Below are 24,288 nucleotides of genomic sequence, written 5' to 3' on the forward strand. Positions count from 1 at the left end.
ATGGTGTAGAGCTTGACTAGGGGCCCAAACTCATGAACCAGGAGATCATGACTAGAGTCAGATGTTCAACTAACTGAGCCACCCAGGCACCCCAGCAATATTTTTTCTTATGATGGAGTATGTTTAAAATATTTTCTCTTGGCAACATGCAAATATGAAATATAGTATTACTAGCTATAATCAACATGATCCTAATTCTTTTTTATGTATTTATATATTTATTTTGAGAGAGAGAAAGAGTGAGTGGAAAAGGAGCAGAGAGAGAGGGAGAAAGAATCTCAAGCAGGCTCCCTGCTATCAGTGCTGACACTGGGCTTGATCACACGAACTGTGAGATCATTACCTGAGCCGAAATCAAGAGTAAGACTCTTAACCCACTGAGCCACCCAGGGACCCTACATGATTCTAATTCTTATACGCTAAAGGGGGATTCAGGAGAACTTGGTGTTTTAATAACAGTCTTAAAAAGTTGGACATAGCAAAATGCTACTGAAGTTCAATAACTTCATTATATGTGAAAGGTATAAATATTGAACTACAAGAAAATCAAGCATACTGTTTTCCATAATTTCTTCAGCAATTTATAGAGCTCATTATAAAACTTATAGCGAGTTAAGTGCTAAAATAAAATGTAAGGTTAAATCATTAATCTATCTGAGTAGTGCAGGTAGCTGCTGAATTGGGCAACTAGGCTTATCAATTGACAGCAAATTTAGTTTCTTCAACTTCATAAGAACCGTATGACTGAGAAAGGTCGGATTCAAAGACCCTGATGAACATGCATTTCTACAAATAGCAATTCAAATTAGCTGTTGTAATTGTAAAACAGCCTAAGACTCCTGGCATCTTTAGAATGCCCCTGGGCAAAAACTACTTCAGGTCAATAAAAATAATTTCTAGTGGTAAGGATGAGCAGCCTCCAGACAGAATCTGTGGTCCGGGTAATGTAATAAAGTCTGTCTACTTTTCCCTAAACTTAGAAGCTTCAGGAGAGACTTTCAGCTTCTCCTTCTGAAACAGGACTCCTGACCCTAACATTACAAGGCTGCTCACAGGGAGGTATCATGGACTGCATCTGAACTGATGCCACCATGTGCTTAACTTTTGGCTTTTCCAATTCAGGTCACACTTCTTCCATTTATTTAGACTTCTGGTGCTCTAAAGAGCTTCCTACTTTGTAAAAAGGCAAACAGGAATGCATTCCCAAGAGTGTGGCAACAACCAGCCTTTATATGAATTACTTAGTGCTGCTAAACCAACACAAAATCATCCCTTAGCCCCAATTTATTTACGGTAAGAACAATGCCACAACAAACATAAAATGAATTTTTAAAAGAGAAGGAAAATACAGATCCATCTTACCATAATTCATTTTTTAATTGTTAATCATACTATAAAAAACTTTATACCTTTTCACTTTTTACAACTTTTATAACTTATAACTTTTCACTTTTATAACATAAAATATTGATTTTCCCTGTAAATGTAAGTCATGCTTGTCTAATGTCAATGGTGAAAATAAAAAGAAAAAAATAATGGAAAAAACACACATAAAAAAGCTACAAAATCACCAATCTAACTAGAGACTACCATTATTGACATTTTGGTATATTACCTTCTAATAATTTTACTATGCACATACATATACGTCACACAACTAGGATATTACACTTGTTTCTTTTAAACACTTCTACTAAGAATATATGTTTTAAAAATGACATCAAAGAAAGACACTGTACTATTCTACCTATTTTACTCAATGAATCTTCCATTGGCCATGGAGTTTCCAAGATGATGGTGATGATGATATTCCGTAGTAAAAATAACAATTAGGTTCTTTCTATGTGCTAAGCACCTTAAAAGGCATTAGCTTCATTTGATCCTTCTCATCTTAAGGCTTTGCATTACCTATTTCCTTGCCAGAATACTTGTATCTATGATCTTTGTGTGCAGAGATTTTATGTATTTCCTTTTATAATTCAGCTCTCAGCTGAATGACAGCTATTTAGGTATAGCCACTCCTTCTCCTTATTCCCTATCAAGAGTGAATGTACTGACACACATTTGATGCTCTAAAGCATTTTTTAAAATGAATCAATGAGGGAGAAGAAATAAAAATGGCAGAGTAGGAAGATTCTGAACTCAGCTCCTCACACAGACACACTAAAACTACAAATATATAAGAAGAACTTTCTCTGAGAATGACCTGACACTAGGAGAACAGCTCTTTCACAACTAAAGATCTAAAGAAAAAACCATACTAAGACAAGTCGAAGGGGCAGGCAGAGATGCAGTCTAGTAGGACCAACATCTCCAGTGTAGTGACTCATAAGCAGGAAAGATGTCAAAAATGAGAACATCCTTCCTGAGGAGTGAGGAATTTAGGCATCACATTGGGCACCCCTGTCCTGGGAACCTGTACCAGAAAGACAAGTCATAATATCTGGATTTGAAAATCAGTGGGTCTTAACTGGGGGAGAACTGGAGGGATATAGAAAACTGAGACTCCATTCTTAAAGGGCTTGTACACAAACTCACTTTCTCTGAGACCCAGAACAGAGGCAGCAGATTGAAAAGCATATAGGCCATATATGAAGGAGACTTAACTAACTTTAGGGTTCGTGCCAGAAATGAAGGGATCTGTAGGAAATTTCTTTGGAAATGGCAGTGACAGTGGGTACCATCTTTTGTTACTCTTCTTCCACCTCACTGACCTGGCAAAGGTGAGCACCATTTAAACACTTTCCATCTACTTTACTACAGAGCTTGCCCTGCCTGGGCATTTCTATGCAGACCTGCCCCACCCACCCTGCCCAGCCAATACTGACCAACCAACAGGCAGCCTTGCAACTTCCACAAACACAAGGGGCTCTGTTCCATAACACCTAGCAAGTGGCCTCAGTCAGGACTTGTGTCCCTCATTCAAAGTGGCTTCCACCCTACCACATCTGAAAGGTGGTCTTGGGACCAGTGTGGACAGCTGCTGGGCCAGCAGGCAGCAAAACCAGGGGTTTCCCTGACTACTGGTATACACACAACAGTCACTGTCCAAACACAACAGAAGGGTACATATGCAACAATACAGGAAACAGGTCTGTAATACCTAGTTCTGGTGACCAGAAGGAATTGTGCCAAAGGCTACCACAGGACCCCTTCTACAAAGGACAATATCTTACAGACCAGGAGACACAGTTGACCCATCTAATACATAAAAACAAAATGAGGAGGCAGAGAAATATGTTCCAAACAACAGGAAAAGGAAAAAACCCTAAAATAAGAACTAAACAAACTGGAGATAAGCAATCTACCTGACAAAGAGTTCAAGGTAATGGCTATAAAAATGCTAGCCGAATTTGGGATAAGAATGAACAATGAGAAATTTTAAAAAATAATAAAAGTATAAACAGGATGATTTAGTACAGAAGAACATAGCTGATGTTAAAAAACACATTATAGGGAATCACCTTAAGGTGCCACGGGGACAACATCTAGCATACGAATATTTACATTAAGAGGTCCCAGAAGGGAGAAAAGAGAAAAAGGAACAGAAAACTTACTTCAGGAAATAATAGCTGAAAACTTCCCCAAACAGGGGAAGGACAGACAATAGATCCAGGAATAACAGAGAGCCCCAAACAAAATGAACCCAGAGATTTTCACATCAAGATAGATTATAATTCAAATGTCACAAACTAAAGAGAATTTTTAAAGTGGCAAGATAAAGCCAGCTAGTTAAGTACAAGGGAACACTGATAAGACTATCATCTTTGAATGACAGAAACTTTGCAAGCCAAAAGGGAGGGCATTGTATATTCAAAGTAATAATTTAACCTTACATTTAAAGTAACTAGAAAAAGAATAAACAAAGCCCAAAGTAGAAGAAGGAAGTAATAAAAAATAGAAAAGATCAATGAAACTAAGAACTATTTCTTTGAAAATATAAAAGATACTGACTTTTAGCTAACTCATCATATACAAAAGAGAGATGACTCAAGTAAACAAAATCAGGAATATAAGAGAAGTTATAATGTGTACCACACAAATACAAAGGATTGTAAGAGACCACTACAAAACTTATACACAAATAAATTGGATAACCTAGAAGACATTGACAAATTTGTAGAAACATACAATTTTGCAAGACTGAATCAGGAAGAAATAGAAAATCTGAATTAAGACTGATTACTAGTAATGAAATTGAATCAGTTATCAACAAACTCCCAAGAACAAAAATTTTGGAACTAGATGGCTTCACAAGTGAATTCTACCAAGTATTTAAAAAAAGAGTTAATACCTGTTCTCAAACTATTCCAAGATATTGAAGAGAAAAAAAATGCTTCCAAACTCATTCCATGAGTCCAGCATTATCTAGATATCAAAACTAAAGAAACTTCCAGGCCAATATCTTCGATGAACAACTATGTAAAAATCTTTATTAGCAAACCAACTTCATCAATATTATGAAAGGATCAGAAACAATAATTAAATGGAATTTATTCCTGGGATGCAAGGATTGATGGCTCAGTATCCACAAATGAGTCAACCCAATTCACCACAGTAACATCCTGAATGATAAAAATCACGTGATCATTTCAAAAGATGTAGAAAAGGCTTTGATAAAATTCAAACATCCTAAAAGTCTCAGTAAGGTGGGTAACCTGAGGGAACATGAGAAAACAACAGCTGAAAGCTTTTCCTATAAGATCAGGAACAAAGCAAGGATGCACACTCCTGCCACATTATTCAACATAGTACTAGAAATCCCAGCCACACAATGAGAAAGAATGAAATCATGCCATTTGCAGCAATGTGGATGGAACTGGAAGGTATTATTGCTGAGTGAAATAAGTCAGTCAGAGAAGGACAGATATCATATGTCTTCACTCATATGTGGATCTTGAGAAACTGAACAGAAGACCATGGGGGAAAGGATGGGGAAAAAATAGTTACAGAGAGGGAGGGAGGCAAACCACAAGAGACTCTTAAATACAGAGAATAAACACTAAGGGTGGGTGGGAGTGTGGGGGAGAGGGAAAATGGGTGATGGGCATTGAGGTGGGCACTTGTTGGGATGAACACTAGGTATTGAATGTAAGCCAATTTAACAATAAATTATATTCATAAAAATATGAAAGTGTAAAAAAGAAAAACAATTATAAAAAAATTGAAAAAAAAAAAAAAAAGAAATCCCAGCCATAAAAAGCAGACAAAGAAAAGAAATAAAAGCATGCAAATAGGTAAGAATGAAGTAAAACTATCACTATTTGCAGATGACATGTTACTATACATAGAAAACCCTAGACACTACACAAAAAAACTATCAGAATTAATTTATTCAATAAAATTTTAGGATAAAAAATTATTATACAGAAACCAGCTGTGTTTCTATATACTAAGAACAAAACTATTAAAAAAGTAAAATTAAGAAAACAATCCCATTTACAACTGCATCATAAAGAATAAAATACCTAGGAATAAATTTAACAGGGAAATAAATTTACAGGGAGGGACCTGTAAACTCTGAAAACTATGAGACCCTGGTAAAAGAAAATGAAGATGACACATATAAATGGAAAGATATCTTACACTCATTAATTGGAAGAATATTATTAAAATGTCCATAGCACCCAAGGAATTCTATACATTTAATGCAGTAGCCATCAAAATACCAATGGACTGGACATGCATGGAAACACAAAAAACCCTGAAGAGCCAGCCAAAGTAATCTTGAGAAAAGGAACAATTCTGTAGGTATCTCTGTCCTTGATTTCAAAATATACTACAAAGTTACAGTAATCAAACAGTACAGTACTGGCACATAATCACAGAGGTCAAAAGAACAAAACAGAGAGCCCAGAAATTAACTCATGCTTATATGGTCGATTAATATGTGACAAGAGAGATAAGAATATACAATGAAAAAAAAGACAGCCTCTTCAATAACTGCTGCTGGGAAAACTGGACAACTATACACAAAAGAATAAAATTCGACCACTTTCTTAAACAACACAGAAAAATAAACTCAAAAAGGATTAAAGACCTAAATGCAAGACCCGGACCCATAAAACTGCTAAAAGAAAATAAAAACAATAAACTCTTGGACATTAATCTTACTGGTATCTTTTGGGAGTTGTCTCCTCAGGCACAGGCAACAAGAGCAAACATAAACAATTATGACTACATGAAACTAAAAAGATTTTGAACAGTGAAGAAAATCATCAACAAAATAAGAAGACAGGCTACTGAACAGGAGTGGATATTTGCAAATGGTACATGTGATAAGGAATTATTATCCAAATATATAAAGAACACATACAATGCAAGAGCAAAAAAACAATGTGATTTAAACACTGGCAGAGGATCTGGAGAGATATTTTTCTAAAGAAGACACACAGATGGCTGAGAAATATATGAAAGGATAGTCAACATCATTACTCATCAGGGAAACACAAATAAAAACCATAATGAGATAACACCTAACACTTGTCAGAATAACTATTATCAAAAAGACAAGAAATAACAAATGTTGATGAAAATGTAGAGAAAGGAAACACTCATGAAATGTTGGGAATGTAATTTATTGTAGCTACTATAGAATACAGTATGGGAGTTTCCTCAAAAAGGTAAAAATAGAACTACCATACGATCCAGCAATTCTAATTCTGGTTATTTACCCAAAGAAAATAAAAATAATAATTTGAAAAGATACATGTGCCATATGTTCACTGTAGCATTATTAACAATGAAGAAGATATAGAAAGGAATCTAAATGTCCATTAATAGATGAATGGATAAAGAAGATGTGGTGTGTATGTGTGTGTGTGTCAAGGAATATTACACAGCCATGAAAAAGAATGGAATCTTGGCATTTGTGACAACATGGTAAACCTAGAGGGTATTATACTAAGTGAAATAAGACAAAGACAAAGTCTGTATGATTTCACCTTTATGTAGAATCTAAAAAACAGATGAACAATCAAAACAAAATAGAAACAGACAGAAAAACAGATAATAAACGGGCAGTGCTGAGGTGGGGGATGGGCAAAATAGGGGAAGGGGATTAAGAGATACAAACTTCCAGTTATAAAGTAAGTCATATGGATGTACAGTATAGCATAGGGGAATAATTAAGAATGTCATAATCACTTTGCATGGTGGGAGATGGTAGATAGATTTATGGTGATTATTTCATAGTGCATGTAACTGATGAATCACTAGGTTGTATACCTGTAAGTAATGTATATGTCAACTGCACTTCAATAAAACAAAAGAATAGAATAAATGGTGTATCTAGTTTCAAAGCTCAAATTAAGTCTGTAGTATCCAGTGATAAGATCTTTGCACATAAATTTCTACCAATGTAATTATATCCTTTAAGAAAACAGCACTGTGTTTTTCATTTCGAGTCTTTATCAAATTACTGAAGACCTTCATATACTGCATTAAATAACCATAACAGACACAGCAACATTATTCTTTTTTCACAAATGTTAACTATATAAAAAATCTTTAAACAATTCAAATAGAATAATTTCTAAAAATCAGATGCAATGAAAATAGTCCATTACTCTTTCAGAAAGACATATGTCAGAAACTATGAATACAGATTTTTTTTTTTTTTTTTGTGCTAAAAGACTGCAGTTTCTTTTCTATGTGCCCTTGTCAAGGGTTTCTGAGAACGGTGGGTGGCCTCTTTCAACCAACTTTAGTCCACTTCAGGAAAAGGTGGATATTAAATTAAAGGCATTAGTCATCAAAATGGAATTTAAAATATAAAAGTTATCCTTTTAGTCTAAATATAGAATTATGAAGAAGCATACCCCATCAGAAACAGATAAAATGTCACCAGCACCAGACTGTCATATGGGAAACTAATACTGAGAACTCAGAGGGCTGTCCTCCAGGCACTGCTCTTTGTTTGACCTGTATCAACAGCTCAAAGGCTTCATTATGCACCCAGCTTCTACAGTACAGTAAAGTGGAAAAGAGAAGGAGACCTTAGCATATTTTTAAAATAATTGCTTTGATTTTCCTCCACTTAAAGAGTCTTTATCTAAACAATTGTCTTCTGGAAATAAGAAACCGGTTCAATTTTATTATCTTTTAATTATAGGGTCACTGTTACACAATAGCAAAGAATTCTGCCTGTACTGTCATTATAAACTCTATTTTCAGAATGTGTGACTCAGAATAACATCTACTCTCTCAAATCTGATATGTGGCACTAAATTTTCAAAACTTTTACTGACAGGGTTTACTGTGTAAACCCCTGTAAAGTGAGTGAACCTCCCTAACCTTCTCAAGATGCTACCAAACACTCCTTAAACAAAAAGCATTTAAATAAGATTAAAAATATGAACCCAGTGTGGTTCTCACTTCCTTACAAAGCAATCCACATTTCAATATTTCAAATTAGAAACAAATCTCAGGTGGGTAAAGTCATGGAAGAATCTATGCTGGAAATGCAATGTGATTAAAGTATTTCAAAATTATTAAAGTGATATGGCCACACAATTATTAGCTGCCTTGGTTCATGTCTTCAAGTCCTTCCATTCCATTTCCAAAAGAAAGAATTTTTTACCATTTGAGCTATTTGTCTGGGTAAATTTCCATCGTATCCCTAAACAATGTGCTGTCATAATAAACTGTTAAACTCTCCACTGATTTTCTTTTTTACTGGGACATAGCATTTAGCAAAATTAGCCACTCCACTCCATCTTCTCAGTATATCTGTACGGCTTTTATGTGCATCTCTCTTGCTTACGTCAGTAGTTTTAAAGCACATGCTTTAATTATTTCCTGGATCCTCGGTATAGGCAGTCTCTTTTGATTTTGGTTCTGTAAAAGAAACATAATGGTTCTCCCTGGCTTCCTTTAGCTCTCCTCTCCACTTTTACCCCCTACCTTCTTTCATCCATCCTCTTACAGAGTCAAGGTGGACAATATTTACATTCTAGGTGTAACCATAATTAAATCTTTTACATTTCTAAATGTAAAAAGCAATCAAAATTCTATTATTGTGGTGAAGTTTTAACATGTTATATTGTAGTGATGGTAAATACAAATTTTTGTTTTTAGGTTTTGTTTTTTTCCTCACACAAATTTCAAGTAAAATACCATCTATTTCTAAATTTCCCATACAATCATGTGTTCCATCAAGTTTTTAAAAATTATTTTTTTAAGTTTATTTTGAGAGAGAGAGAGAGAGAGAATCCCAAGCAGGATGTGCGCTGTCAGTGAGTTCACGATCTGAGTTCAAACCAAGAGTTGGGTGTTCAACTGATGGCGCCACCCAGGTGCCCCAAGTTTTTAAAAATTATAAAATATTAATGCATTTCAAGTTTATCAAGAGCAATAAAGCAAAAAAAAATATGCCACTATCACCTAATTAAAAAAATTATATCAATATAGTTGAATTGCTGGATACTCATCACTGATTCCATGTGTTCTCCTTTCTGCCAGAGGTAACCACTATTCCACATTTATTTTTTTCTAAATAATTTTTTTTAATGTTTACTTATTATTGAGAGGCAGAGAGAGAATATGAGCAAGGGAGAGGCAGAGAGATGGGGAGACACAGAATCCAAAGCAGACTTTGGGCTCTGAACTGTAAGCACAGAGCCTGATGTGGGGTTCAAACTCACAAACCGCGAAATCATGACTTGAGCCAAACTCGGATGCTTAACTGACTGAACCACCCATGTGCCCCTTTATTTCTATATGTGGAGGTATTCCTACTAAAAACAGTGCTGTTTTGCATGCTTTAGAATATTTTTATATGTGTGCATTCTTCTGCACATTATTTTTTTTTTCCATTCAAACATCCTGTTTGTGAGTCATCCATGTGGATACACAGAACTCTAGTTCTTTGTGTTTCACTGTTACAGTTTTCTATTATGTGACAATCCCATCCAAACCCTTGTTAAAGGCCATTTAGCTTGTTTTATTTTCAGCTATTATAATGTTGCTATGAAATTTCCCTCTCATAAAACTGTAAGAGTTTCTGTAAATACGTACCTATGCAGGATTAGATTAATTGAGACATTACCTATGCAGGATTAGATTAACTAGACATAGGCTGAAGTATTTTCAACTCTATGGATTGCTAACTGACTTCCAAAGTGGTGATACCACTCACAGGGTAGGAGGGTTCACTGCTCTAAATGCTTGCCAACATTTGGTTTCATTTTTTCAAATTCTTGTCAATGTGACATATGTGAAATCTTACCTCATGTGTTTAATTTGAATATCCTTGATTATTGGTGAGGTTGGACATCTCTTCATATATTTATTGATCATCTCAACTTCTTTTTCTGTGGTAGTTTGTTCAAATTGTTGCTCATTGTTCTACTGGGTTGTCTTTTATAATTAATTTAAGATTTCTTTATATTTATACTATGGATACTAATCATTGTAATGCGCTATGAGTATCTTCTCCCAATATGTGGATTGTCTTTAACTTTCAAAAGAATATTTTAATATAAAAAGTATTTACTTTTGGGGGCACCTGGGTGGCTCAGTAGGTTAAGCATCTGACATAGGCTCAGGTCATGATCTCATGGTTCGTGAGTTCAAGCCCAGTGTCAGGCTCTGTGCTGACAGCTTGGAGCCTAGAGCCTGTTTCAGATTCTGTGTCTTCCTTTCTCTTTGCCCCTCCCCAGCTCGTGCTCTGTCTTTCTCTCTCAAAAATAAACATTAAAAAATTTTAATCTTTACTTTTAGCATAATCATATGTATCAATATATTCATTCACTGTTTTTTTCTAAATCTTAAGAAATCTTTGCCTACCTGAAGATAATAAAGATACTGTTCCACAGCTTCTTCTAAATGATTTAGATTTGGTCTCTCAAATTTTTACTTTTAATTTACCTGAAACTCATTTCTCTGGCTGGACTGATATGGAAACACACACACAAACACTCCACCACACTCCACATGCACACATACCACATACTCCCCGACACACCATACCCTCCATATACATCACATCCACATATCCCCCTACTCAGCACCATTTACTGAAGCATTTCTAATGTCCCTAAATTACTGAAATACTTCTTATGACATCTATCAAGTTATTATAAACAATGGACACTGCTGCTTCTAGGCTCTCTTCTATTCCACTGTCCTATCAACGTCTAACAAGAGAAAATCTGAGAAAATATGTAAGCATGGTCTGAACAGCACTTCTTCCATTCAGTTTTGAACATTATGTGTATAGTACCTTAGCTAACAATGTATATTTTTAAAAACTTATACTATGGATGCTAGACTGTAATTACTCTCTACATATTACACCTAAATGTAAGCTCCTTAGAGGAGAGAGGCTGTGTTTAATATAAATCTCTCTATATATACAATCTTAGGTACTTGATGAGTGTTTAATTCATGTAGAGGAAAAAAAATCATTACCTGCACCTCACTTATGTAGGCTGTGGTAATAAAAACTCGACAACCACTGCATTTTTTGCAACATTGATACCACTGAGATACAAAGACAGCACTATGTCTGATCTTATTCACGTGCTTGTTCCCATCTTTTGTGTGCTACATCAGTCTAAATGGGAGGTAGGTATGAGGGTTACAATCTCAAAGACTCTTAGGGCCAGAAAAGTAGCAATTATTGTCAGAGGAGGCCTGGTACAGGGAATGGTAGAAACTATGGTCAACAAGAAAATGCCTAACTAAATTCATGCAATTCAGTATATAAAAGGGCTGTGTTGGCCAAGGAAAAGAAATGCTCAGCCCCTGCTGGCTCTACTTCGAGGCCTCTAGTCATCTAAATACATGTAACATAGTGACAGACTATCCCTGATGACACAAAAAAATGCACAACTTAAATATTTCATAAGCATTTTTTTCTCTTGGGCACTGCTTTAACCAATATGCTGCAATTAGTTTGCTATAATCAGATTTTAGTCCTATCAGATCTCCTGCTATTCTCTACTACAGATTTAGTTAAGATGTTTAATATCCACTTCCTCCTTAATAAAATGTGGATACTAATAATATCTACTTCCTAGAGTGAAGATTAAATGAATTACGCATGAAGTGCTTAGGATAAAACTTTAATAGTGATTATCACTTTTATCACTCTATCACTTGATTATCACTGTTATTATCCTCATTTTAGAACATTTACATTTTGAACACCTTGTTTACCTTTCTTGATTTACCTTTGAATACCTTTCTTGATTTCCACAAATTTCCTACATAAGACTAATAAGACCAAGAGGTTACACTGAATTTTGTATTTTATGTTACCTGACAAAATTCAGAAGATGGTTTGTTTTCCAAATTTCACCTGTCAATACTGTACCTTATTGTCAGATTTAATGAGTCTGATAAACACATATACTTCTATGAGAGATACAACATTTGCTTTCAATCATGATTTGCCTCCTCTAGGTAGGATTTCTGACTTGACATATTTTTTAAAAGCCAAATAAATTAATTAAATGAAGAGAAGGAAACTTCTAAGGTTTTTAAAATGCTTATGAGCAATTACAGATGCATCTGACAAACTGAGTCCTTAGAGTTAATTAAACAGTGAAAGATACCAAATATTAAGTCAGACAAGAGGTCCTTTAGAGACAAGTTAATCAGGGTTTTAATCTCTCCATAGAGTTTTGACCAAAATCTTGACTTACTAAAAATTTTTGGTGATACCCGTCATCAGAGCACCTGGATATGTATGTATGTGTATAAATACAATATAGTTCTAGGTACACTGAACATGATGACCCAAATAAAATGGCTATAGACTTTGCAGGGTATGTTGAAAAGGTGTCATTACATAGACATCTCAAAAATTATTTGAAGCACTTATTCTAAGAAACCTCCACTGTTGTTATTTTTTTAATGTATTGGAAATTAAAAGTGATCTATTTCATAACACATCAGACATTAGTAACATAAAATATATTCCAAATTTATTTATAGTGACTACCTCTTAAAAGAGAAAGGCAGATGGTTCAAAAGCAGTTCAGCCATCCCAGTGCATTTCTAAAAAGCAGCAGCAGTCTGTCACTGAGAAAACCAGTTCAAACAGATACGATTTAAAGTCCAACAAGCAAGGGTTGAGGAGAGCATGGAGATTAGCTGGGAAGCAAACAATTCCTTTCTGAATTTCTAATTACATATCTAAAGAGTTCAACTGTACCCGGAGGCTTAGAATTCCTTATCGCTTTCGTAGATCAGTAAATATTAAGTCTTGAGATCTGAGACAACTAGAAAGAAATTTCTTAACAAAAGGGATCAGTAATCAATTTAGTTCTCCTTATGCCTATGAAAATTTAACTGTTACAAAAATTGCTCCCCTGTCATAAGAACTAGAAAACAGAACAATACATATAAAACAAAAGTGTTCAGAGGTTATACAACAGGCAGCTTTGAACTGATTCTAAAAAGGAACAAATGAGGTAGGTAATCCCAGATTACTGCTTGGAAGATTGAATCACTAAGATTCAATAGTGAAAGAGGGTACCAAAACAGAACTTGGAAGCCATGCTGTTTGGTATGGCTGAGGTGGCTAGAACTGTCCAGCAGAGGGAAAGTTACACAAGAGGATAGCTCTGGAGATTTACAGAGAAATTCCCAGGTCTTGGCTACAGCACTGATCCAAGCACATGTGAAAGTAATTTATCCATGGGGTTGGAAAGAACTACCACAGAGTAGTGGAATGAACAATTTCAAAAGCTCACACATGGTTTGGAATAGTTTGTGCTCTCATCAGACAGAGTACAGAAAGACTTTGTAATACTGGGGCACTGGAGTCTAAAGAGTAATAATGCTTTAGTATTAATCTAAATAAGTCCCAGAATAAAGGCTGCTTTGGATCCATCATAACTAAGGGTAAGGACAAGCCTCTAAAGGATTCAGTTATTTTACAAGTTACTTATCTATACAATAAAATCCAATATTCTTTAAAGTAATAAAACTAAATCTAGTCCTCCAAAATGTCACATGTCTGGTATTCAAATAAAAATTACTAGGAATGCAAAGATAAAGAAAAGTATAACTCAGAGGCAGCAAAAAAAATTAAATTAACAGTCCAGAAATGAAAGAGAAAGGAAATCAAAGAGAAGAACCTTAAAAGAGCTATTGTAAATACAACAAATATGTTCAAGGATATTAAGAGAAACATAAACTTGATAATGAGAGAAATGGAGGATAGGAAAGATTCATGATGCAGTTTCAAAAGTAAGAATACTATATACACAATGATAAATACTGTTGTAAACTTGAAGATATAGCAATAAAAACTTACTAAAGTACTGAAAGTACATAAAAGATTTGGAAAAAAAATGAACAGAGCCTCAAAGAACCATTTGTGTAATATGACGTAGTCGAATACACAGGAAACTAAAGTCCCAGAAACAGGAGTGGGTGCTATAGAAATAAAGGCTAAAAGATACCCAAAATTGGTGAAAAATATAAGCTGATGAATCTAAGAACTTCAACCAACACCAGACAAGGAAAACAAAAAGAACACCACTTTAAGGCAGCTCCTAATAAAGCTACTGAAAATCAAAAATAAAAAGAAAAATCACCAAAGCAATCAGAGGGAGGGAAAAAATCAAGCTAGGTACAGAGGCAGCAGGCATTTTGCCTGAAATCACACAGGGCATTTAACAATGGAATATTTTTAAATTACTAAAGGAAAAGGAAAACACTGCCTAATACTTCTACAACCAGTAATCATAAATCCCTAAAATTAAGATGCAGTGTATATTAAAATTTTTTTTCAGTCTGTTTATTTATTTTGAGAGAGCGAGAGAACAAGCAGGGGAGGAACAGAGAAAGGGAGAGGGAGCGAATCCCAAGCAGGCTCCACACTACCTCACAGAGGTATCTCTGTGATACCTGCGCACAGCTCTATCTCACCAACTCTGAGATCATGACCTGTGTCAAAATCCAGAGCCAGATGCTCAACCAACTGTGCCACCCAGACACCCCTACAGTGTACATTTTTTTTTTTAAACCAATAAAACATGAGAACATTTCTTGCTAGGAGGACTTTACTATTAAGACATATTAAAGGAAATTATTTAAGAAAAAAGATACTAAATGGAAATTTGGAAAAGCAAAAGGAAACGTAGTATGCCAGAAATAGTCAATGTGTGGGTAAAAGTAAAAACCACATTTCTATTTAAAGCAAAAATAATCACTACTAGGAGTTTTACAACATATACATAAGTAAAACATATGACAGTAGCACAAATGCCAGGAAAAGAGAAAAGAAAATAACCTGTTGTAAGGGTCTCAAACTACACACGAAGTAGTAAAATTTGAAAAAAGACTATGACAAGTTAAATACTTTACTGTAAATCATAAAACAATCATTAAAATTATTAAACAAAGAGGCAAAGCTAATACATCTATATTGAAGAAAGAATCACACACACACACACACACACACACACACACACACACACACACACCTTAAACAAGGCAGGAAAAAACTCCAATTAAAACACAGACATTGTAAATTGATAAAAAGCAAGACATCAATATGCAGTATAAAACAATTTTAAAGACAAGATTATAGGTTAAAAAGCTAGAAAAAAGTCAAAATATCACACAGAAACTAAAAAGAAAGGTAGAGTTACTATGTTAATATTAGACAAAGTAGATTTCAAAATAAGTAAGACCAGGAATGAGGATGATCATTTCATGATAAAGGAATCATTTTATCAAGAGGATATAACATGCATAGCTGGGAGGAGTGCAACAGTACAGACAATTTGGAACAGTTGGCAAGTTTCTTATAGTTAAATATATACTCAGCACACACCATACCAATCTCTCAATCTCACTCTCTTACTCCAAGGTAATGCATTTTTTTCTTTTTTCAAATTTTTATCTAAATTCCAGTTAGTTAGCAGTGATATTAACTTCAGATGCAGAATTTACTGATTTATCACTTACACACAGCAGCCAGTGCTCATCACAACAAGGAGACTCCTTGATACCCATTACCCATTTAACCTGTCCCCTGCCTTGCCTCCAACAACAATCAGTTTGTTCTCTATAGTTTAGTCTCTTANCCCCCCCCCCCCGCCATGTTCATTTGTTTTCTTTCTTAAATTCCACACGAGTGAAATCATACAGTATTTGTCTTCCTCTTACAGACTTATTTCCTCTCCGGCTCCATCCATGTGGTTGCAAAGACAAGATTTCATTCTATTTTTTGGGGAGGGGGGAGTAATATTCCATTATATACATATACTACTTCTTCTGTATCCATTAGTCAGTTGATGGCCATGTGGGCACTTACCATAAATTGGCTATTGTTGATAATGTGCTGTAAACATTGGGGTGCATGTACCCCTTTGGTACAGTATTTTTGTATCCTTTGGGTAAATACCTAGTACTTCAACTGCTGAATCATAGGGTATTTCTATTTTTAACTTTTTTTTGAGAGAGTGAGAGCATGGGCAAGAGTGGAGGAGGAGCAGAAAAGGGAGAGCAGGCTCTGCCCACCAGTTTGGAGCCCACTGTGGAGCTTGAAGCCAGGAACCATGATATCATTACCTGAGCCAAAACCAACAGCCGATCACTTAACAAACTGAGTCACCCTGGTGCCCTTCTATTTTAACTTTTTGAGGAACCTCCATAATGTTTTCCTCTTGACTGTTCCAGTTTGCATTCCCACCAACTGTGTAATGGGGATCCCCTTTCTCAGCAAGCTCGAAACATGTTGTTGGCTGTGTGATTAATTTTAGCCATTCTGACAGGTGTGACATGATATCTAACTGTACTTTTGATTTATATTTCCCTGATGATGAGCGATGTTGAACAACTTTTCACGTGTCTGTTGGCCTTCTCTGGAAAAATGTCTATGTTTTCTGCTCATTTTTTAACTTTTGGGTGTTGAGTTTGAGAAGTTCTTTATAAATTTAGGATACTAACCTTTTATCAGATAATGTCATTTGCAAATACTTCTCCCATTCCAAAGTTTGCCTTTTAGTTTTGTTGATTGTTTCTTTCACTGTGCAGAAGTTTTTATCTTGAAGTCCCAATAGTTTATTTTTGCTTTTGTTCCCCTTGCCTCAGGAGACCTATCTAATGCAAAGTTGCTATGGCTGATTCCAACAAGGTTATTGTGTGTGTCTTCTCCTCTAAGATTTTAATAGTTTCCCATCTTATACTTAGGTCTTTAAGCCTTTTAAAATTCATTTTTGTGTATGGTATAAGAAAGTGGCCCAGTTTCATTCCTTTGCATATTGCTGTCCAATTTTTAGAACACCATTTGTTGAGGAGACTTTTTCCCATTAGATATTCCTTCCTTCTTTGTTGAAGATGAGATTACCATATAGGTGTTCATTTCTGGGCTTTTTTTTTAGATTGCTTTTTAAAAAATTTTTTTAATTTATTTCTGAGAGAGAGAGGGAGACAGTGTGAGCAGGGGAGGGTCAGAGAGAGAGGGAGACACAGAATCTGAAGTAGGTTCCAGGCTCTGAGCTAGCTGTCAGCACAGAGCCTGACGCGGGGCTCAAACCCACGAATCATGAGATCATGACCTGAGCTGAAGTTGGACGCTTAACTGACTGAGCCACTCAGGAACCCCATTTCTGGGTTTTCTATTCTGTTCCACTGATCCCTGAGTCTGTTTTTACACCAGTACCATATTGCCTTGATCACAACAGCATTGTAATATAACTTAAAGCCTGGAATTGTGATGCTTCCAATTTGCTTTTCTTTTTCAAGACTGACTTGGCTATTCAGGGTCTTTTGTGGTTCTATACAAATTTTAGGACTGTTTATTCTAGCTCTGTGAAAAATGCTGGTGTTATTTTGATAGAGATTGCATTAAATGTGTAGATTGCTTTGGGTAGTAGACATTTTAACGATGTTTGTTCTTTCAATTAACAATCATAGAACATCTTCATTTCTTTGTGTCCTCTTCAATTTCTTTCATCAGCGTTTTATAGTTTTCAGATTACAGATCTTTTACCCTGTCAGGTTAATTTCTAGTATCTTATTATGGTTGTTGGTGCACCTGTAAATGGGATCCATTCCTTGATTTCTCTTTCTGCTGGTGTATAGGAAATATACAAGATTTCTGCACATTGATTTTGAATCCTATGATTTTACTGATTCATGTTTCAGTTCTAGCAATTTTTTTGATGGAGTCTTTTGGGTTTTCTATATGGAATATCATGTCATCTGAAAAGGCTGATGTTTGACTTCTTCCTTGCTGATGCGGATGCCTTTCATTTATTTTTGTTTTCTGAATGCTGTGGCTAGGATTTTCAGGACTATGTTAAGTAACAATGGTGATAGTGGACATCCCTATCTTGTTCCTGACAATACAGGAAAATATTTCAGTTATTCCCCATTGAAGAAGATATTAATTAGCTGTGGGTTTTTCATATATGACCTTTATTATGTTGAGTTATGTTCTCTCTAATAACCCTACCACTATGTTGAGGTTTTTTATCATGAATGGATATTGTACATTGTCAAATGTTTTTTCTGCATCTATTTAAAAGATCATATGGTTCTTATCCTTTCCTTTTAATAAAGGTGGTGTATCATGATGACTGATTTACACATACTGAATCACGCTTGGAGTTCAGGAATAAATCCCACTTTATTATGGTCATTCTTTTAATGTACTGTTGGATTTGGTTTGCCGCTATGTTGTTGAGAATTTTTACATCCATGTTCATCTGGGACATTAACCTGTATTTCTTTCTTTTAGTGGATGTTTATCTCGTTTTGGTATCAGGCTAATTCTGGACTCATAGAATGAATTTGGAAGTTTTTCATCCTCTTCTAGTTTTTGGAATAGTTTGAGAGGAGTAAGTATTAACTGTCCTTTTAATGTTTGGTAGAATTCACCTGTGATGCCACTTGACCCTGGAGTTTGTTTGTTGGGAGACTTTTGATTATTTATTCAATTTATCTTCTAGTTATTGGTCTGTTCAGTTTTCTATTTCTTCCTATTTCAGTTTTGGTGTGATATTTTTCTAGGAATTTATCCAATCTTCAAGGTTGTCCAATTTGCTGGCATATAATTTTTCATAATATTTTCTTAAAATTATTTGAATTCTGTGGTGTTGGTTGTTAATTTTCCTCTTTTATTTTGATTTTATTTGGGTCCTTTCTCTTTTCTTTTTGATAAATCTGGCTAATGGTTTATCAATCTTATTAACTTTTTCAAAGAAATGCCTCATTTCATTGGTCTGCCTATTGTTTTTTTAGTTTCTGTATCATTTATTTCTGCCTTAATCTTTACTATTTCCCTCCTTCTACTGGCATTAGGCTTCATTTGTTGTTCCTTTTCTACTTCCTTTAGGTGTAAAATTAGGTTTTTCTTTTGAGATTTTTCTTATTTATTGAAGTAGGCCTGTATCTCTGTATACTTCCCTCTTAGGACTGCTTTTGCTGCATATCCCAAATGTTTTGGACCACTGTGTTTTCATTTTTATTTGTTTCCAAGTTTTTTTTTAAATTTCTGTTTTGATTTCCTGGTTGACTCATTCATTGTTTACTAGCATGTTGTTTAACCTCTAGTATTTGTTGTCTTTCCATAGTTTTTCTTGTGGCTGACATCAAGTTTCACAGTGTTGTGGTCAAAAAAGATGCATGGTATGATCTCAATCTTTTTGTACCTGTTGAGGATTCATTTGTGACCTAGTATGTGATTTATTCAGGGGAATGTCCCATGTGCACTTGAAAAGAATGTGTATTCTGATGTTTCAGGATGGAATGCTCTGAATATATCAGAATGTTAAGTCCATTTGGTTCCACATGTCATTCAAATCTATTGTTCCCTTGTTTAACTTTTTGTATAGATGATATGTCCACTGATATAAGTGGGTAAAAAAGTCTCTTCCTCTTATTGTATTATTATCAATGGGTTGCTTTATGTTTGTTATTAATTGTTTTATATATTTGGGTGCCTCCATCTTGGGTGCATAATAACCTCCAACTGTCAGATCTTTTTGGATAGACTCCTTTATTATGATATAGTGTCCTTCTTCATCTTTTGTTAGAGTCTTTGGTTTAAAGTTTACTTTGTCCGATATAAGTATTGCTACTTCAGCTTTATTTTGGCGTTCACTTGGGTGATAAGATATTTCTCTATCCTGTCACTTTCAAGGCACAGGTGTGTTTAGGTTTAAAATGAGTCTTGTAGGCAGCATATAGATGGGTCTTGTCTTTTTATCCAATCTGACACGCTATATCTTTTGATTTGAGCATTTAGTCCATTTTCACTCAGAATAACACTGATAGATATGTATTTAGTGCCATTTTATTACTTCTTTTGTCATGGTTTCTGGAGATTTTCCTCTCCTTTCTTATTTCTGTCACTTTGGTCTTTCCTTTCTACTCAGAGTTCCCTTTAGGATTTCTTGCAGGGCTGGTTTAATGGTCATAAACTCCATTAATTTTTGTTCATCTGGGAAATTCTACCTTTTCTTTTATTCTGAATGATAGCCTTGCTGGATAGAATATTCTTAGCTGCAAATTTTTCCCATTCAGCACTTTGAATACATCACGCCAGTCTCTTCTGACTTGGAAAGTTTCTGTTGAGAAATCTGCAGCTAACCTTAAGAGTGTCCTTTGTAAGTTAGGGACATCCTTTGTCTTGTTGCTTTTAAGATTTTTTTCTTAATTGGTATATTTTGCAAATTTAATCGCAATGCCTTAGTGCTGGCTTACTTTTATTGATTTTGATGGGAGTTCTCTGTGCCCCCTGGGTATTTAGAGAAATTTCTGCCCCCTTTTTTCTCTTCTACTGAGACTCCTATGATATGAATGTTATTATGTTTGATGGAGTAATTGAGTTCCCTATGTATATTCTCATATTGCATAATTCTTCTTTCTTTTTTCTTTTTAATATTTTACTTATTTCTGAGAGAGATAGCATGAACAGAGGAGGGTCAGAGAGAGAGAGAGGGAGACACAGAATCTGAAACAGGCTCCAGGCTCTGAGCCAGCACAGAGTCCGATGTGGGGCTCGAACTCACGAACCGTGAGATCGTGACCTGAGCCGAAGTCGGACGCTTAACCAACTGAGCCACCCAGGTGCCCCTCTTCTTTCTTTCTTTTATTCAGCTTCATTACATTTCATTATTTTATCTTCTATGTCACTTAGTTGTTCCTCTGCTTCTTCCATCCTGGTGTTCATTGCATCAAGCCTGTTTTGAATGTTACTGCATTTTTTCATTTTTGTTTTTAATTCTTTTATCTCTGTGGTAAGGGCCTCCCTGAAGTCTTCCATTCTTTTCTCAAGCTCAGTAAGTATCCTTACGATTGTTGCTTCAAATTCTCCAATGGGCACATTACTTATATCTGTTTCTCTTAGATCTCTGGCCATGACTTTGTCTTCTCCTTTCATTTGGGATAAATTCCTGTCTTAGCATTTTATTTAAGTTTCTATCCTCTTCTGTATGTTAGAAAAGTCCACTAGGTTTCCTTCTTCTAAGAATGATGGCTTTATGAAGAAGAGATCATAGAGTGCCCAGGGCCTGGCACTTCAGAGTGTGCTGTGTGCACTCTGCTGTTCCATTTTGGCTGCTGTATCCTTCAGGCCAGTTGTCTGTCTTGCCTGCAGTGCAGTGTTTGCGCTTTGGTCAGAATGTGTCGAGTCTTAACCAGGTATATTCTGATCTGCTTGCTAAATGAGATATGATACTACTTCAACCTGAACTAAAGTCCTGTGGAACTCTCTGGTTTAGAGCTGTGGTGTGGGCAGGGGTTTTAGCTGGTGTTCTGTGGAAAGGGTCCACCATGCTGGGACTAAGGAAAGCTTGACTGGGAAGGGAAGTAGTGTCAGGGCCCAGGGGTGGGAGTCTTGGTTTAAGCAGGTTAGGCAGCCAGTGTTGATGCTGTGCTGCTTCCCACAAATGGCTTGTGTTTATGCTGAGGAGCAGGGGAAGGAAATGGTACCAGCTCCTTTGTTCAAGGAAAGGAGTCTCTGTGCAGGCTGCCTCTCAGGGAAGCAAGCTGAGAAGAGTGAATTATCTTCCCTCTATGTGTTCTAGGCATTTTTCAGACTACTGTATCCACACTGTCTGCCTCCAAGTTGTCAGCCTGGCTTCTTTCAAGGAGCAATGTGGTGCCTTCTGCGCCTTATCACAGCCAAGCCTGCTGACCTTAAAACTCCAGGCTCTAGGGATGAGTGGTGGGGAGGGGCCTGCCACTGGTCTTCTGGGGGAGGGTCTTACCTAAGCAGAAATTCTTAAGTTTCTAAAAAGACAAAAGTCCTATGATATACTGCCCTAATCAATCTGAGTACTTAACAGAGTTAAATAAGGCTTTAAAGTAGTTGTATTGGCAGAAAAACCTAGTGTAGTATAAGAGTTCTGTCTCAACTGCTATGCAACTCCCAGATTTTGTACCTATACTCATACACAAGTGGGCTAATAAGGGAGTAGAGCTTCTAGCGAGGGAATTCTCTCCAATAATCCTAAAGATGATACAGGAAAACATGAAACAAAGAAAACTTCATTGGTAGGCTGACTCTGGGGACGCTTTGGAATAAGTTAATCAATTATGTCAATCCATTGCTAGGGAAGTAAATCAATGAAAAGAGACTCAATTAGGTTAACTTTGTTATTCTTATGCAGTAGAATGTAGAAAATTACATGGAATAAGTGATAGCTATTTTGCTGTTTTTGCTTTTTTGAACTGTTATTTTAAACTGCAGTTATTGTTTTTTGCTTCTATTACTTTACATGAAGTATGTCAGATATTTCTATATTTTTAATTTAGTGTACAAGTGAATTTAGATCCCTATCTGAGATAAAATGGACACCAATCAGCAAACGTTAACCTTGGAGAGGAGAGCCACTTCTAGGCATGGCACGTGGGACAGAGATGAGTATATCAGTGGTTATAAATGGAAAATTGTACTAGGTTCAGCAAAAGCACTGTTTGAACAGGATGGAGAAAGGGTATGTGTGTATTCTGACAACAAAGAAATGAATATCCATTGCTCTATCAGAAAAAAAACCCTTTTCTGTGAGAACTATATTTTATTCATTCTTGAGGAAATTTTCTTATTTACATTTCAACCAAGTGTGTGCTGTCAATTATGGTATTTCATCCTTCCATGATACAAATCAGAATCCTGCCCCGTAATATACTAAATTCAAAGTTAAGAAAGGAAATACTCTGGGTGACAAAATTGAACATATGAAGTAATGCTGCTAATAATCATGTATCTAGCCATGTAAAAGAATCCTGTTTTAAGGAATGCAGTTGACATGCAATATAATGCAGAGACAAAAAAGAATAAAGTGTCCTGCTGATAACTTCATTTTAAGTGTGGCCTTGTCTTTTTTTCATAAGCCAGTCAGATTTGCTGTCACTTGCAACTACAAGAGTCCTGACACTATTCTCTTAGAAAAAATCAAGTAGTCTAGTAAGCTAGTATAGAAGAGTGCACAGGAAATATGGTAGAGGTATTCCTGAGAAACTTATTCAGCATCAGAAGTCAGTTTCAAAGCCGTTCTATTACAGTCTTTCTCTTGACTATAACCTAACAGAATGTGCTACCACAGTAAGAAAAAGTACTCAGCCACAGACGGAAATAGTGGTACTGTCCATCCAAGCACTACATGTTTGTGGCTGTAGGTGGGTAAGGATACCTGAAAGTTTAACCTACTAATTGTGAGCATACTTACCAGCTTACCTTAGCCTGTTCAACTATATCAAGTTGCTTTTTCATTCTACATAGGCTATTGTAAGTACAGAAACATACTTCATTTCTCTCAAATTTCAAACTATTATCTGTCAGTAGATAACTATGTCTCATATTTCACAAAGCCATCAGATGGGACTCCTTTAATTTCCCAATACTAATTATACCATGCTTGCCTATATTTCACCTATCCATCTTCCACAAAGGCCAATCATTCAAACGTGCATAGACTGTAATTCTTTCCCTTCCTGTTTTGTTTCTGGGATCTTACAATATTGATTATTCTACGTGTTATAAATTCATTCATCTCTCACAACCATGAGAGATGTAAACTTCATGAAGACAGATACCTTGTCCATCCTATTCATCGCTATATTTTTGATGCCTAGTACACAGTAAGTGCTCAAAATTATTTGTTGAAGGCAAGAGTAAATAAATGAATATAAGGCTAGACAGGACTAATCTGTAAGAGGTCTTCTATTTCTGAAGTTCTATAATTCTACTTGGAGAGTATCAGGTGAGACAATGGATTTCTGACTTAGGGTTAGAGGCATCATTAAACTTCAGTAATACTTCTCTAGATAAACCTAATATAATTTTTCTTCATCTTTGACTTTACTTCAAAT

General features: G+C 35.6%; 1 protein-coding gene across 6 annotated transcripts in view; it reads right to left on the reverse strand.

The window, feature by feature from the left end:
- The window catches only part of PSD3 (pleckstrin and Sec7 domain containing 3), a 593,010-nt gene that overhangs the window by 127,508 nt on the left and 441,214 nt on the right, over window positions 1-24,288 (reverse strand). The window lies entirely within an intron of this gene.

Source organism: Crocuta crocuta, unplaced genomic scaffold (assembly GCF_008692635.1).
Source record: "Crocuta crocuta isolate KB4526 unplaced genomic scaffold, BGI_CrCroc_1.0 scaffold177, whole genome shotgun sequence".
NCBI lineage: Eukaryota > Metazoa > Chordata > Mammalia > Carnivora > Hyaenidae > Crocuta > Crocuta crocuta.